The 13,890-nt window shown below is 43.0% G+C and overlaps 2 pseudogenes; one reads left to right on the top strand and one right to left on the bottom strand.

Annotated features, from left to right (window-relative positions):
- Positions 1–6,135: 6,135 nt before the first annotated feature.
- Positions 6,136–6,623, bottom strand: LOC113187176 (vacuolar ATPase assembly protein VMA22 pseudogene; annotated as a pseudogene).
- Positions 6,624–11,984: 5,361 nt separating this feature from the next.
- LOC113187220 (MORN repeat-containing protein 4 pseudogene) lies at positions 11,985–12,960 on the top strand (annotated as a pseudogene).
- The last annotated feature ends 930 nt before the right edge of the window (positions 12,961–13,890 follow it).

Raw genomic sequence — 13,890 nt, 5'->3', positions numbered from 1 at the left:
TCATGAAAATAAATTTAAATGTTTCAGTTCTCCACCACCTCCAGCAGGTTCTTCAAATATTTCTCTCTAGTCTGAAAAGAATTTCATAGGTTTAAAATCACATAGCTCTAGAAAGAGACTGGGAGTCAGCTTCATCCAGTCATCTGACTTTGTGGAAAGGGAGAGGCAGAGGTTCACAAAGACCAAAACTTTTTAACTATTCCTAATTCAACAAACACTAAGAATCTACTACTTGTCAGGGATTGCACTGGACTGTGGAGATATGGGAGTAAACAAAACAAAGTCTCTAGGAAAAGCATTCTCTTTTCAACAAGTTGTATTGGAAAAACTGCATTTTCACATGCCAAAAAAAAAAAAAAAACGGGAATTCTGCACATCCAATGCAAAAATTAAATCAAAGTGGATCCAGGACCTAAACAAAATATCTAAAACTATAAAACTAGAAGAAAACAGGAGCTCTTTATGACTGGATTTGGCAATAATTTCTTGTCTATGACACCAAAATCTCAGGCAACAAAAGAAAAGAAAAAAGATAAACTGGACTTCATTAAAATTAAAAATTTTGTATATCAAAAACACTGCCAACAGAGAGAAAAGGCAGCCCGCAGAATAAAATATATATAAGCAAACATCTAACATGAGGCTAATATCCAGAATAGATAAAGAATTCAACAGCAACAGAATAACTCAACTCCTATAGAAAACTCCTACAATTCACCAATAAAAAAAATAGCTAAATAAAATGGGCAAAGGACTAGACTAGACATTTCTCCAAAGATGAGATACAAATGACCAATCATCACATGAAAAAATTGCTCAGTGTCACTGACCATCAGGGAAAATGCAAATCAAAACAAACTCACACTTGGGGCTAGGTTTTGGTTCAGTGATAGAGAGCTCACCTAGCACATGTGAGGCACTGGGTTCCATCCTCAGCACCACATAAAAATAAGTAAGTAAAATAAGGGTATTGTGTCCATCTACAACTGAAAAGTATTAAAACAAAACAAAACAAAACAAAACAGCTCATTAGGATGATGTGCTATAATAAGAAGTGTTTGATCTTTGTTCCCAGTGCCTGGCACAGAACAGCCAAGATCTTTGGAATTTCTTGAATGAAAGGAGATTCTTACTTCAATTATAACAAGCACTTCCCCTTTCAAAATCACCTCTGGGTTTTCACTGATGAGGTGACTTAGAGTGGGGGTCCCTGAGTAACCTCAGGATGGGGCTGGTCACTAGAAAGAAGTGGTTAGAGGCTCAGAACTTTCAAGTCCATCCACGGATCTCTGATAAGGAGGGGAGCACTAGAGATTAAATTTTATAAAAACTCTTGAACAAGGATATTTGATGAGCTTCCAGGTTATTAAACACAAGGAGGTGCTGGTGGGGTGGAACACTTTAAGAAAGCACTCCCACCACCACCCCATATTTTGCCCTCTGCATCTTTTCCATCTGGTTATTCCTGAGTTGTATCCTTTATAAAAAATGGGTTAAAGGTAAGTAAAATATTTTCCTGAGTCACTCCAGCATACAATTAAACAAGGAGAAGCTGTGAAAACTATTGACTTAGAGCCAATTGGTCAAGAGTATGGGAGACCCCAAAACACAATTGGCCGCCTCTGAATCAGGGGCAGTGTGTGGGACTGAGCCTTTAAACACATTAGGCCTATATTGTCACTTGAGATAATTAGTGTCAGAACTGAATTGACTTGTAAAATATTTGGAGGACTCAGTAGAGGGTTTGGACATTTTATTATATTTGTGTTCCTCATATATAATGGGACAAAATATAGGGCCATGCCTATGAACAGAGGTAATATATGGGGTGGGTTGACTGCCCACTGCATGGATGAATTTCTTCAAATGTTATGAGTACGTTCTTTAACTTTGCAAGCAAGGTCACTCTGCTTTGATGCCCACCTAAAGATTGGAGACAAGGGACGTGGTCAGTTTTCCCTCTGTTTCTTTCATTATCATATTCTCTGGAGTCCTTATCTCACCTTCAGAAACAACAAGACTTCTTAGGCACTGATTAATGTTTGCCCCAACAGACATTCAGCTTGAGCCTGACCAATTAGAGAATTGCTGGGTGTGGATAAACCCACACCTCTGGTGTCAGTGTTGAGTGTGTTTTTCCCAAAAATGACTACTGTAAAAAAAATAAAAATTAAGAAAACAACAAGTGTTTGTTGGTGGGAATAAAAAGTGATAGATCTTCTGTGGAAAACAACATGATGGTTCCTCAAAAAATTAAACAAAATTCCCATAGGATCCAGCAATTCAACTTCTGGATATATAACCAAAATAATTAACAGTGGGTCTTAAACAGATGTCTGTACACTCACTTTCATAGCAGCATTATTCACAATAGCCAAAGAGTGGAAGCAGTCAAAGTGTCCATCAGTGGGTCAACAGATAAATAAAATGTGGTATGAACAAACAGTGGAGTATTCTTTAGCCTTATAAATGAAGGAAATCCTGGCACATGCTACAACATGGATGGGCCTTGGGGACATTATGTTGTTAGACAACTGGGGTCTTTTGAGAACTGAGGCAATGTGAAGATCCACTTCCGGCCCCGATTCTCGTGACCAAGTCAGAAAGATTTTAGACATGTCGCTTAGAGTAACAGGCATGAGTTTATTGAAGGGATGGGAAAAGGGAAAGGGGACACTCTGGAGGAAGAGAGTGGGTCCTCTTGGAGAGGAGAGGCACGTTGTGCCTGCACTTGAGTTTTATTGGGGATCCCAGAGAAGTTTCCAGAGCCCCACTCAGGTCTACCTCTTGACTTTGGACTGACAGTAGGGTAACATCAGATTTTCAAGTCCCCGTTGTCATGGCAACTGTAGGTCACCTTGGCCCGTGCCAGCTGGTTATAATTGGATTCTTAACCATACATTGTGACAGATTTTATGATTAAGAGGAACTATCCTAATCTCCCATAGTTTCAGGACCTTACAAAAGTCTCCTGGGTTCCTCCAGTCAACATTATTTGGGGGCCTGCATTTTTGCAGTGAACAGGTAGTTTGCTGAGGAATGTGACATATCCTGTTTGCTCAAGTCAGGCAGGGCTACAGGTAAATTGCTTCTTGGAAGAGAAAGCATATGGGGGTCAGCACAGTTGGCCCATTTTATAGAATTATTGTCTTAACCTCATGTTCACACTGTCCTCATCGGTCTGTTCCCTAACAATGCTAAGTGGGGGAAAAAAAACACAAAAAGACAAATACTGTATGATTTTTTCTTATATGAAGTGTCTAAAGTAGATAAGGTAGAGATAAGAAATTTAAAATTATTGACAGGTACTAGGACAGGGGATTGGGAAGTTAATATCTAATGGGTACAGAGTTTCAGTTTGGGAAGATGGGAAAAGTTCTGGGGGTGGATGCTGGAGACAGTTGTACAATGTTGTGAAATGGCTAACACCACTGGCTCACACACCTAAAAAAGGTAATGATGATAAATTTTATGTTAGGTATATTTTACCACAATAACAAACAAATCCCCCTTTTTGAAGTAGTTTACATTCTACTGAATATAGACAATAAACTGATGAATATACACTGTCAGGAGATGTCAGTAGTTGGGTGAGATAATTACAGCAAGTCCAGGAGGTAAGATCTGAGGCACCGGTGAGTATCTACAAGAGGAACATTCCAGACTGAAGCAGGAATGTGCTCAGCATTCCTGAAGAATAGCAAGGGGGCTTTTGTGGCTAGACCATCCCATGAGGGTAAGAATGTGCCATGATGAAGTTGGAAGGGAGCCAAAGGTCGATGCATATACAGAGTTTGCATCTTTTTTTTTTAATAATGCAGTCCATGGAGTTCTTAGTAGGAGAGCGAATATGCCTATTTACATTGAAAAGAGGCATACAGGCTGCTATATGAGGACTAGAGTGTATGGGAATAAGGATGAAAGCAAAGGGAACAAAAAAGACAACAATGGTTTGACTAGTATGGAAATGATGAGAAATGAAGAGATTCTGGATATTCTCTGGAAATAGTCAATGGGATTTGCTAACAAAAATGTTGGGTATCAGAGGGGCTGGGATTGTAGCTTAGAGGGAGAGTGCACGGCTTGCATGTGAGGCACTGGGTTTGATCCTCAGCCCCACATAAAAATAAAATAAAGATATTGTGTCCACCTATAACTAAAAGATATATATATAAAAGAAATATGGGGTGGGCTGGGGATGTGGCTCAAGCGGTAGTGCGCTCTCCTGGCATGCGTGCGGCCCGGGTTCAATCCTCAGCACCACATACAAACAAAGATGTTGTGTTCGCCGAAAACTAAAATACAAATATTGAAATTCTCTCTCTCTCTCTCTCTCTCTCTCTCTCTCTCTCTCTCTCTCTCTCTCTCTTAAAAAAAAAAAAATGGAGTATCAGAGAAGTCCAAGATAACTCTAAGGGCTTTGGCCTGAAAAACTAGATCAATGAATGACTTCAAAGGTATTAAATCTGAGATGCTTATTAGACATCCAAACATCTATATCCATCTAATTTGGATATATCATCTGTAGTTCTGGGGAGACATTAGAACTGGTGATAAAATTTGAGAAGCCTCAGCAACCAGATGCAATAAACGATTGAGCTCTATTGCATTTTAACAGTCAGAGAACAAGAAATACAGCATATTAGTTATCCATTTGTTGTCCAGCATTACAACATATCCAGCATAACAAATCATCCCTAATTTAGTGGCTTAAAACCATGATAATTATCACCTCTTCTAGTTTTCTGGGTTGGGGATCACTTGGCTGGGAAACTCTAGCTCTCACTAAGTGGCAGCTGCAAATCAGCTGGGAGTGTAATTACCCAAAGCTTCCACCAGGATGAAGGATTGATTTCTAAGTGTCTCATTTTTTTTTTTTTAAGGTTACTATAGCTTTCACTTTAGTCATTCATTATTATTCTGTGCAGTTGATGTAGTTTTATTTTACAATGAAAAAGTTTTTTTAAAAAAACAACTTTACAGGGGCTGAGGCTGTTGCTCAGTGGCAGAGCTCTTGCCTACCACCTGTGAGGCACTGGGTTCAATCCTTATCACCACATAAAAATGAACAAATAAAATAAAGGCATGCTGTCCATCTACAACTACAAAGATAAAAATTAAAAAAAAAACACTAGAAGCAAAGTTAAAAGACAAACTGGGGAGAAATATTTAATTTCATATTATGAACAAAGGATTGCATCCCCCCCTCAATGGCAAGGGGGACCAGAAAGAGTCCCTAGAAATTGCTAAAAAGATAAACCACACAGTAGAAAAGTGAAATACAAGAGTTTCTGAACAGGAAAAAAAAACTGGCCCTTCAACAAATGTAGAAAGTCTTTGTCTCACTCCTGGTAAGATAAAGGCAGGTTTTTGAAACAGTCAATCTCTTCCTAAAGATCCCTTGAAAATCAAGGTCAAACCTCTTTTTTACTTCCTGGTTTAGAACCTGCTAAGGGCTACCCATCTACTCAGGTGTTTGTTTTGTCTTTGAGACAGAATCTCAATATGTTGCCAGGCTGGTCTCAAACTCAAGGCCTCAAGTGATCCTCCTGCCTCAGCCTCCTGAGTAATTGGGACAACAGGCGGGCACACATCACACCCAGGTAGGTGTTTTTATTTTTATTGACTGGAATCATATTGTAATCATATTGTATTGGCCATGTATTATCTTTTCCTCTATCCAGTCAGTTTTGTGTATCTGGTGACCCTGAAGCCCTATCTTTTGTCTTTCACTGCCGCTCTTTGTGCAGTGTTTCATCATCCAGGAATGGCACTTTAGTTGGCTAATCTATGAGGCTGTTTAATCGTTCATTAACATAAACAGCCTTGTACCTGTCCCCTGGGAGAGGGTGTCCTATGAGAACATGGGCCTAGAAGTGGTTCCAAAGAAAGTGGCTTTCAGTATTACTCAGTTTAGGAAGAAATATCTATAGCTCATATTACGAATATAGGATTAAAAACTTTGAACTTCACACCTGACAAAATCGAAAACATGAAGACCAAGGACATTTTAAGGAGGGGGCATTAGCTGGAGGGGAGGTTGAAACAGGGGCTAATTGTGAAGGAAGAATGCCTGAGAAAAGGCAGCCAAATCCATGAACAGCTGTGCTGAGTTCCTGCCTCCATGGACACAGATCAGGCAGCCCCAGGCTCCAGGTGCTGAAGTTTCTCCTGGGGCATGGGAGCTGGCTTTCACCCCAGTCAATTCCTGGGAGCTGGCTTCGGCCTGCCACAGACTGTGAAGAACCAGGATCCCAAACCAGTCCAGGGGTCCTGTGGGGCTTCAGAGAGCTCTGGCTCTGGAGTTTTGGTAAGGGACTTTTTGCCTGTGCAAAAGCTGATTCACAGGGCCCCAGCTCCTTTGGAGTCTGGGCATCGACTCTCACCACCCTGAATGTCTGAAGTCCTTCCAGGGTCTTACTAGCATACACACATACAGACCTGGGACTCCATGAGAGAGGCATACTGCAAGGGCCCTACTGACTTGGCACCTATTACATAGCGAGCTTTTCCAGGGAGAGCCAGCCCTTCTCCACTCAGACATTCACTTCCAGCTCCTCCAGGTCTCTGAGCAGCTGCAAGATTAGTGAGTCTGGCTCCACCTGCAGGTTGGGCACCACCATGGGCCAAAAAGTGTCTCTCTTTTGTGACTAACAAGTTGGTGCTGGCTGTTGGTGGTTGGATCCCCTTCATGAAGGCATCTCCATAGGGCTACATGTAGCTGGTTTTCCCTAAAGCACCAAACCAAGAGAATAAGGCTGCAAACCCTTTCTTGACCTAGTCTTAAGAGCCACTCACCATTATATCTGCTGAATCCTTTCTATGGATTTCACAGAAGTAACCCTGATTTGATGCAGAAGGATGCTACATTAGGGCATGTGGTCCAAGGTTACCATGAAGACCACCCAGCAAAGGTAACTAAGAAGCAGTCATGATCTAAGAGGAAAACCAAGAGAATGTGACATCCCAGAAGCCAAGTGAAAGACGAGCAAAATAAGGGGGCAAGCGCCTTCTAGCAGAGGAATCTCTCAGTCTGGTTCATGAAGTTTCTTTTTTCCATTCCCTAGTCAACCTGAGCTCACAAGAAAAAGATCACTCTCACCTCGTATATCCCAATAACACACTCTTCCTTGTGAATGATTCTACAGAGAAGCCATGGAAGTAACCATTTGTGTCACTCTCACCCACCTCATCCGTGGTGTCCCCAACAGAAAATGCACCCAGCTGTTCTTTTGAACCATACCCAAAGCTGCTGCAAACTTGAAAGGAATGTTTTGTTTGTTTGGGGGGTACTGGGGATTGAACTCAGAAGCACTCAACCACTGAGCCACATCCCCAGCCCTATTTTGTATTTTATTTACAGACAGGGTCTCACTGAGTTGCTTAGTGCCTCACTTTTGCTGAAGCTGGCTTTGAACTCATGATCCTCCTGCCTCAGCCTCCCAAGCCTCTGGGATTACAGGCATGCGCAGCTGCACCCAATTGAAAGAAACGTCTTTTTGCACCCGAAAATGGAAGAAGCGTGAATGGGGCTAAAAGACACGAAGTCAGTGGGGTAAATGTTGGCAGATAGAGCAGCCACCGCTCTCCTGACAATTTCAATTGTCCTGGACCTGCCTCCTCCCTTCCTCACCAAACTGGGGGCTGGGGCCTTGTGGTGGATCCAGAGCTGGGGAACAGACAGGTGGGGGAGGAGAAGACAACTGGGGGAAGGGCAGGAACTGGTGCCTCCAGAGGCTCTCTCGGACTAAACTGGTTTGCCCATCTCAGTCCACCTCTGCTCCCAGGCTAGAGGAGCTGGAAGCCAATTCTGTTGACTTCAGCACTTTGGGAGACTCCTCTGACCAAAGGAAAAAGGAGAGCATGACGCCAAAGCCCTGGAGAAGGGAACGGAACTCCTTCCAGCAGAAGGATCTGCTTGATCTGGTTCCAAGAGGTTTCTTGTTTCCACTCCCTGATCAACCTGATCTCCCAAGAAAAGGGTCACTTTGTACCCTTCCAGGTATTGTCTACCTCTGATGCCATGTTGACTTTTCCATGGCTTATGGTTATCTATTGCTGCATAACTAATTACTGAAAACTTAGTGCCTTTCAATCATAATGAATATGTATTATCCCATGTCATTTTCATGGGAATGGAGGTACTTCCCTGGGTGGTTCTTGCTGGGGTGCACTATGTTAGAAGTTGGGTTGTTGGTCAGCATTGCAGTCTTCCTAAGGCTTAACTATAGCTGTAGGATGCACCCAGAACAGAGTACTTACCTATATATTAGTGGAGATCTCCATTCCAGAGACAGCTCTCAGCTCTGTCAGCACCACAATTGCTTCCCCGCCACCACCACCATAAGTGACTGCTGAAAGGAAGGAAAGGACAGCTATATGCCTAAGATGACCTCTCTGAGCCTGGGTAATATATGGACACCTGTCTGAAAAAAAAAAGAATCTCTCTATTGAGTTCTGCTTTAGTAATTCAATGAAATATTGCTGCCAGGACCCCAAAGAACACAGATTTCTCAAGGTCTGAGAATTTACCCAACTCTTTTTTTAAAGCAAATTGTTTTCTTTCTTTCTTTTTTTATTATTGTTTAGTTGTCAATAGACCTTTATTTTATTTATTTATATGGAGTGCTGAGAATCGAACCCAGTGCCTCACATGCTGGGCAAGCACTCTACCACTGAGCCACAGCTCCAGCCCTGGATTTACCCTACTCATTTTTTAAATTAATTTTTTAAATTTATATATGACAGCGGAATGCATTACAATTCTTATTACATGTATAGAGCACAATTTTTCATATCTCTGGTTGTATGCACAGTATATTCACACCAATTCGTGTCTTCATACATGTATTTTGGATAATAATGTCCATCACATTCCACCATCATTTCTAACCCCATGCCTCCTCCCTTCCCCTCCCACACCTCTGCCCTATCTAGAGTTCATCTATTCCTCCCATGCTCCCTCTCCCTACACCACTATGAATCAGCCTCCTCATATCAGAGAAAACATTCGGCATTTGGTTTTTTGGGATTGGCTAATTTCACTTAGCATTATATTCTCTAACTCCATACATTTACCTGCAAATGCCATGATTTTATTCTCTTTTAGTGATGAGTAATATTCTATTGTGCATATATGCCACATTTTTTTATCCATTCATCTACTAAAGGGCATCTATGTTGGTTCCACAGTTTAGCTATTGTGAATTGTGCTGCTATAAACATTGATGTGGCTGTGTCCCTGTATATGCTGTTTTTAAGTCCTTTGGGTATAGACCAAGAAGAGGGATAGATGGGTCAAATGGTGGTTCCATTCCCAATTTTCCAAGAAATCTCCATACTGCTTTCCATATTGGCTACACCAATTTGCAGTCCCACCAGCAATGTATGAGTGAACCTTTTTCCCCACTTCCTTGCCTATACTTATTGTTGTTTGTCTTCATAATAGCTGCCATTTTGACTGGAGTGAGATGAAATCTTAGAGTAGTTTTGATTTGCATTTCTCCAATTGCTTGTGATAATGAACACTTTTTCATATATTTGTTGATTGATTATATATCATCTTCTGAGAAGTGTCTGTTCAGGTCCTTGGCCCATTTATTGATTGGGTTATTTGTATGGCTCAGTTGGTAGAGTGCTTGCCTCGAATGCACAAGGCTCTGAGTTCAATCCCCAGCATCACAAAAAGAAAAAAAAAAAAAAAGGATTTACCCTACTCTTGAAAGACAAAAGGCTTGACAACCTTGAGCCTGAGTCCCCAAAGCAATGGAATTACAGGAGTGGCCTCTCTCTAGGGAAATGTACCTCCAGGCCAACTGGTGTCGTGGGATTTGTGCTTTGCTGCCCCCTCTAAGGTCTGGACTTCTGGTGAAATGTTCATTCGTTTTTTCTTTTTTCTTTTTCTTTTTTTTTTTTTTTGTAGTACTGAGTACTCTACCACTGAGCTACATCCCCAGCCCCATGTTCATTCTTCGATGTTATACTTTAGAACCCCTGGCCTCCAGGAGTCCTAGTGATACATTGATAATAAAAACTTAAGTGACAAGGAGTCGTCTGGAGGGAGTGTCTGCTGGACAAGAGTGTGAGATTAGTGCATGGATATTGTTACAACCTAAATAGGACCTTGAACCTCCAGCTCAACCAAGTTATGATGTCCCCATTTTCAAGAGAAGTAATCAGGGTGACAGACTCCAAACACTATTGGCGATTCTTAAGAAAGTCAACCTCAGGGCTCTGGGCCTATTGAAGAAGAGATGTGTTGATATTTACATTGACATGGAACTTTTATCATTGCACATCTCCTGCTTAAATTTGCTTTTGCTTAGAAAACCCACTTCCAAAAATTACATCGATACTAAACATTTACAAACTATTTTCTTGTCATGATTTCCCAAACAATACAATATAACAACTATATCCATAGCATTTACATTTCACTAAACATTACATGTCACCTAGAAATGATTTATCATATACCGAAGGATGTGCCTAGTGAAAGAATTCCCCATGCAAAGACACTTCGCCGGGAGAATTCCAATTTTATTGCAAAAAGCTGTGTGCTTATATAGAACTAAGGGGGAGATGGTAGGGCTTAGATAAATGGCAGGCCACCCCGTTTATTGGCAAGTTCTTCCAGATATCAGCTCCGGAGCCCAGGAATTAGTTCTTATTGGGGATAAGGTTCCCCACCAGCGAGATTTGAAATTGGCGCCGGTGGGAGAGTTCACAAAGGCGGGAACTTTTCGCGCCACTGCAGAAAAGAAGAAGGTAGGAAGAAGAGGTCCTTAGGTGCCATGTTGGGGTTTTTTCTCTGGGGTACGGCTGCCATTTATACTTTTCCCAACACATAGGTTCTATAAATACTATATTATTTTATACAAGGGACTTGAGCATCCTGAAAATTTGGTGTCATGGGGAGGGAGTTTCCTGGAACCAAACCTGTGGGTACAGAGGAGTCACTTACAGATATGAGAAAGGTTTTTTTTCAACTCTACCCACCAAAGGATTGTCTATTATGATTGGCAATGTCCATGGTACCTCTGCCTCCCACCCACTTCCCTTCTGCCCTCTCATAGAAGGGTTTACCTGAAAGCTAATAAGCTTGAGTTTCAAGTATCTCACTTACCTGGGCTCTTTCCAGGCCTTCAAGGGGGTGGTAGCAATATATTCAACAGATGTGTTTTTTTTTTATTTTTCAAAAAAATAAAAATAAAAATATTTAACAGCAAGGGGTTCAACTCAAATTTTTCACTTGACTCCCCATTCACACTTCCCTTCCTGCAGGTGGAGTACCAGAGGCATCCTAAATCATTATCACTCCTCACTACATTAATTTCCAAATAAACATTTATCTTTATTCCTGATTTTATATTTGTGCTGGTGCATTATTTTTCTTAAAGACCTTCAAGCACCACAAGCCAGGCTCCCTCTGACGACACAATCTCTTTAATAAGACTGTCTTCAAGTTGGCTCTAACGATCTGGACAGAGTGGCACCTCTGGATCTACTCCATGGCAGACAAGCCTTTGGGTCAGAGCAGAGTCCAGAACTGCTCAGGTTTTAAGAAGCTACAGTTGGCAAAAGATCAAAAGTGGTGACTAGAGGTCTCGGCCACCGAAGCCCCACGTCGGGGCGGGACAGTAGTCCTGAAAGGCCAAGCCCCTTTTTGCTGGCAGCACCGGTGAGAGGGGGCCGCGAGAGAATGGTGAGCCAGGTAGGGACAGAGGAGCCAAGCAGATGACGTGGGCTGGGCAGCGCGGCTTCATCCTGATGCCCTGACCTGAGGGCTGCTGCCTGGGGAGGGTACCAAGCCCAGCACTCGAGTTTAGACCACTCGAGTCTCGGGAGAGTGCGCAGCACCCGGGTTAGCGGTCAGAGCATGAGGGGCTGCGTCTGGAGGGAAGGACAGAACTGTGTGAACAGAAGAACCTGCGGGGCTGGAGAGCAAACCCAGATTTCATCTTTTTCTACTGTAAGCTGTCACCATGACCCTGACCAAAGGTTCTTTTGAAAGGGTAAAGTTTCTAAGCTGCAAAGCCTGAGTTAAAATGTAAAGGACTAGGTATTGTAAAGTTTCTGAACTGCACACAGAACCTGAGATTCCTGAGGCAGTTAAGACAATGCCCAGTACTGACCATTTAGTTGTTAAATAACCTGGACCCTGTGCAGTTTGGCACGTAGGCATTCAGGGCCCAAACCAATCAGTTTGAATGTATCCCCTCCTTAGGATTGACCTATCACCCCCGCCCGACCTGTTCCCGCCAATGAATGGACTAATCATGTAGGAGAGTTGTTGTTTGATTTTCCTGCGGTGTATGGTGATTTGTTAAAGGAGACTGTGATGTATGTAAAGTCCCTGCCCTCCCTAAAAAAGTGTACTTAAGCACTGCTCAACCCCTGCTCAGGGCTCTGGGCTGCTCTCCCTTCTTGAGTGAGCATGGAGCCCCAGCGCCCTGGATTCTCAATAAACCCCCTTTTGCTGTTGCATGAGTCGGTCTCTTGGTGGTCTCTTCCTCCGACGTTCGCCGGACCCTTACACTTTCACCTACTCTAGTGGGGAGGAATACCGTGGCGAGTGGAAGGAGGGCCGCAGGCATGGTTTTGGTCAACTGCTGTTTGCAGATGGTGGCACCTCTCTGGGTCATTTTGGAGAATGGGCTCTTTAATGTCTTTGGGGTACTGACCTTTTCAGATGGTTCAGGGTATGAGGGGGAGTTTGCCCAGGGCAAGTTTAATGGCGTCGGAGTCTTCATTCAGCATGACCACATTACCTTTGAGGGGGAATTTAAAAATGGCAGAGTGGATGGTTTTGGCCTGCTGACTTTCCCTGATGATTTTCATGGAATACCCAGCAACCAAGGTCTATTTGAGAACAATAAGCTGCTGCAGAGGGAGAAGTGTTCCGCGGTGGTTCAGCGGGTCCAGAGTGCCTCCGAGTCCACCAGAAAACTCACTGTTTGATGGGGCAGTGGGCACAGCTGGAAGAGTGTCAGTAAAGCCCGTGACCACCTGAGATGAACAGAATAAACCAGATCTCAGATGAGATGAGGATGACCACGGAGCCGAAGCCTGTAATGTGCCCCATCACCTGCCAATCAGCAATTTGGTCACAGAAAGTGCTAAGGATTTTGGCCCGAAGACCCCGCAGTGGTTAAGCAGTTCTGTCTTTTCCTGATGCTTATTTGCTGAAGGCAGGAGCTGTGTTTTCTTACTTGCCGACATTTCCTTTCCTGAGACCTGGGGTTACCCAGTACAGACTGGCTGCAGCCTTCACTCCATTTACTGCCAAGTGATTCAGAATCTCCTCATTCTGCCTATGTTTGGGGCACATGACCCTAGCCCCCACTTAGGGCCAATGCTGGGTGCTGCCCTGGCAAAATGAGGAACAAGATAGACAGTACAGTGACCCTGTGAAAGTCGGGCTAGAACTTCTCTGTACATGAGACCCTCATTCAGTGCAGTTTGAATCCTGGCTCCAGGCTCCCACTTTGTCTGATCAGACTCCTCTTTGTGTCTCTTATTTCCCCTGTGAAGGATCTGGTAAGAGTGTTGTTTTCTTCTTTCTTGACTTTACAAGTCATGTTCCTTACCTGAGTTAGGGCATATAATCCAATCTCCATTTGTGTCTCTCTGTCCTTAGGGTCTATCAGACAGAATCCCTTTGTGGCATAGTCAAGAAAGAAACTGATGTAATAGTAACCTTGTAAGTTGTATTTGTCACTCACTCCAGGTCAAGGGGCAGATATATCCAGCCTCGAGACCTTCCTGGGGAGTGGACTGAGTGCTGGGGAAGGCCTGCACTCCCCTGTAGGTAGTAGATCAGACTCACCTGCACCCCTGGGTGTAGGTAGACTCACACCCACCCTGGGACTGCGGTGAATTAAAAGCATT

Source organism: Urocitellus parryii, chromosome 2, assembly GCF_045843805.1.
Source record: "Urocitellus parryii isolate mUroPar1 chromosome 2, mUroPar1.hap1, whole genome shotgun sequence".
Lineage (NCBI taxonomy): Eukaryota > Metazoa > Chordata > Mammalia > Rodentia > Sciuridae > Urocitellus > Urocitellus parryii.
The sequence above is the reverse complement of the archived record's forward strand: the minus strand, read 5'-3'. Positions and strand labels throughout refer to the sequence as shown.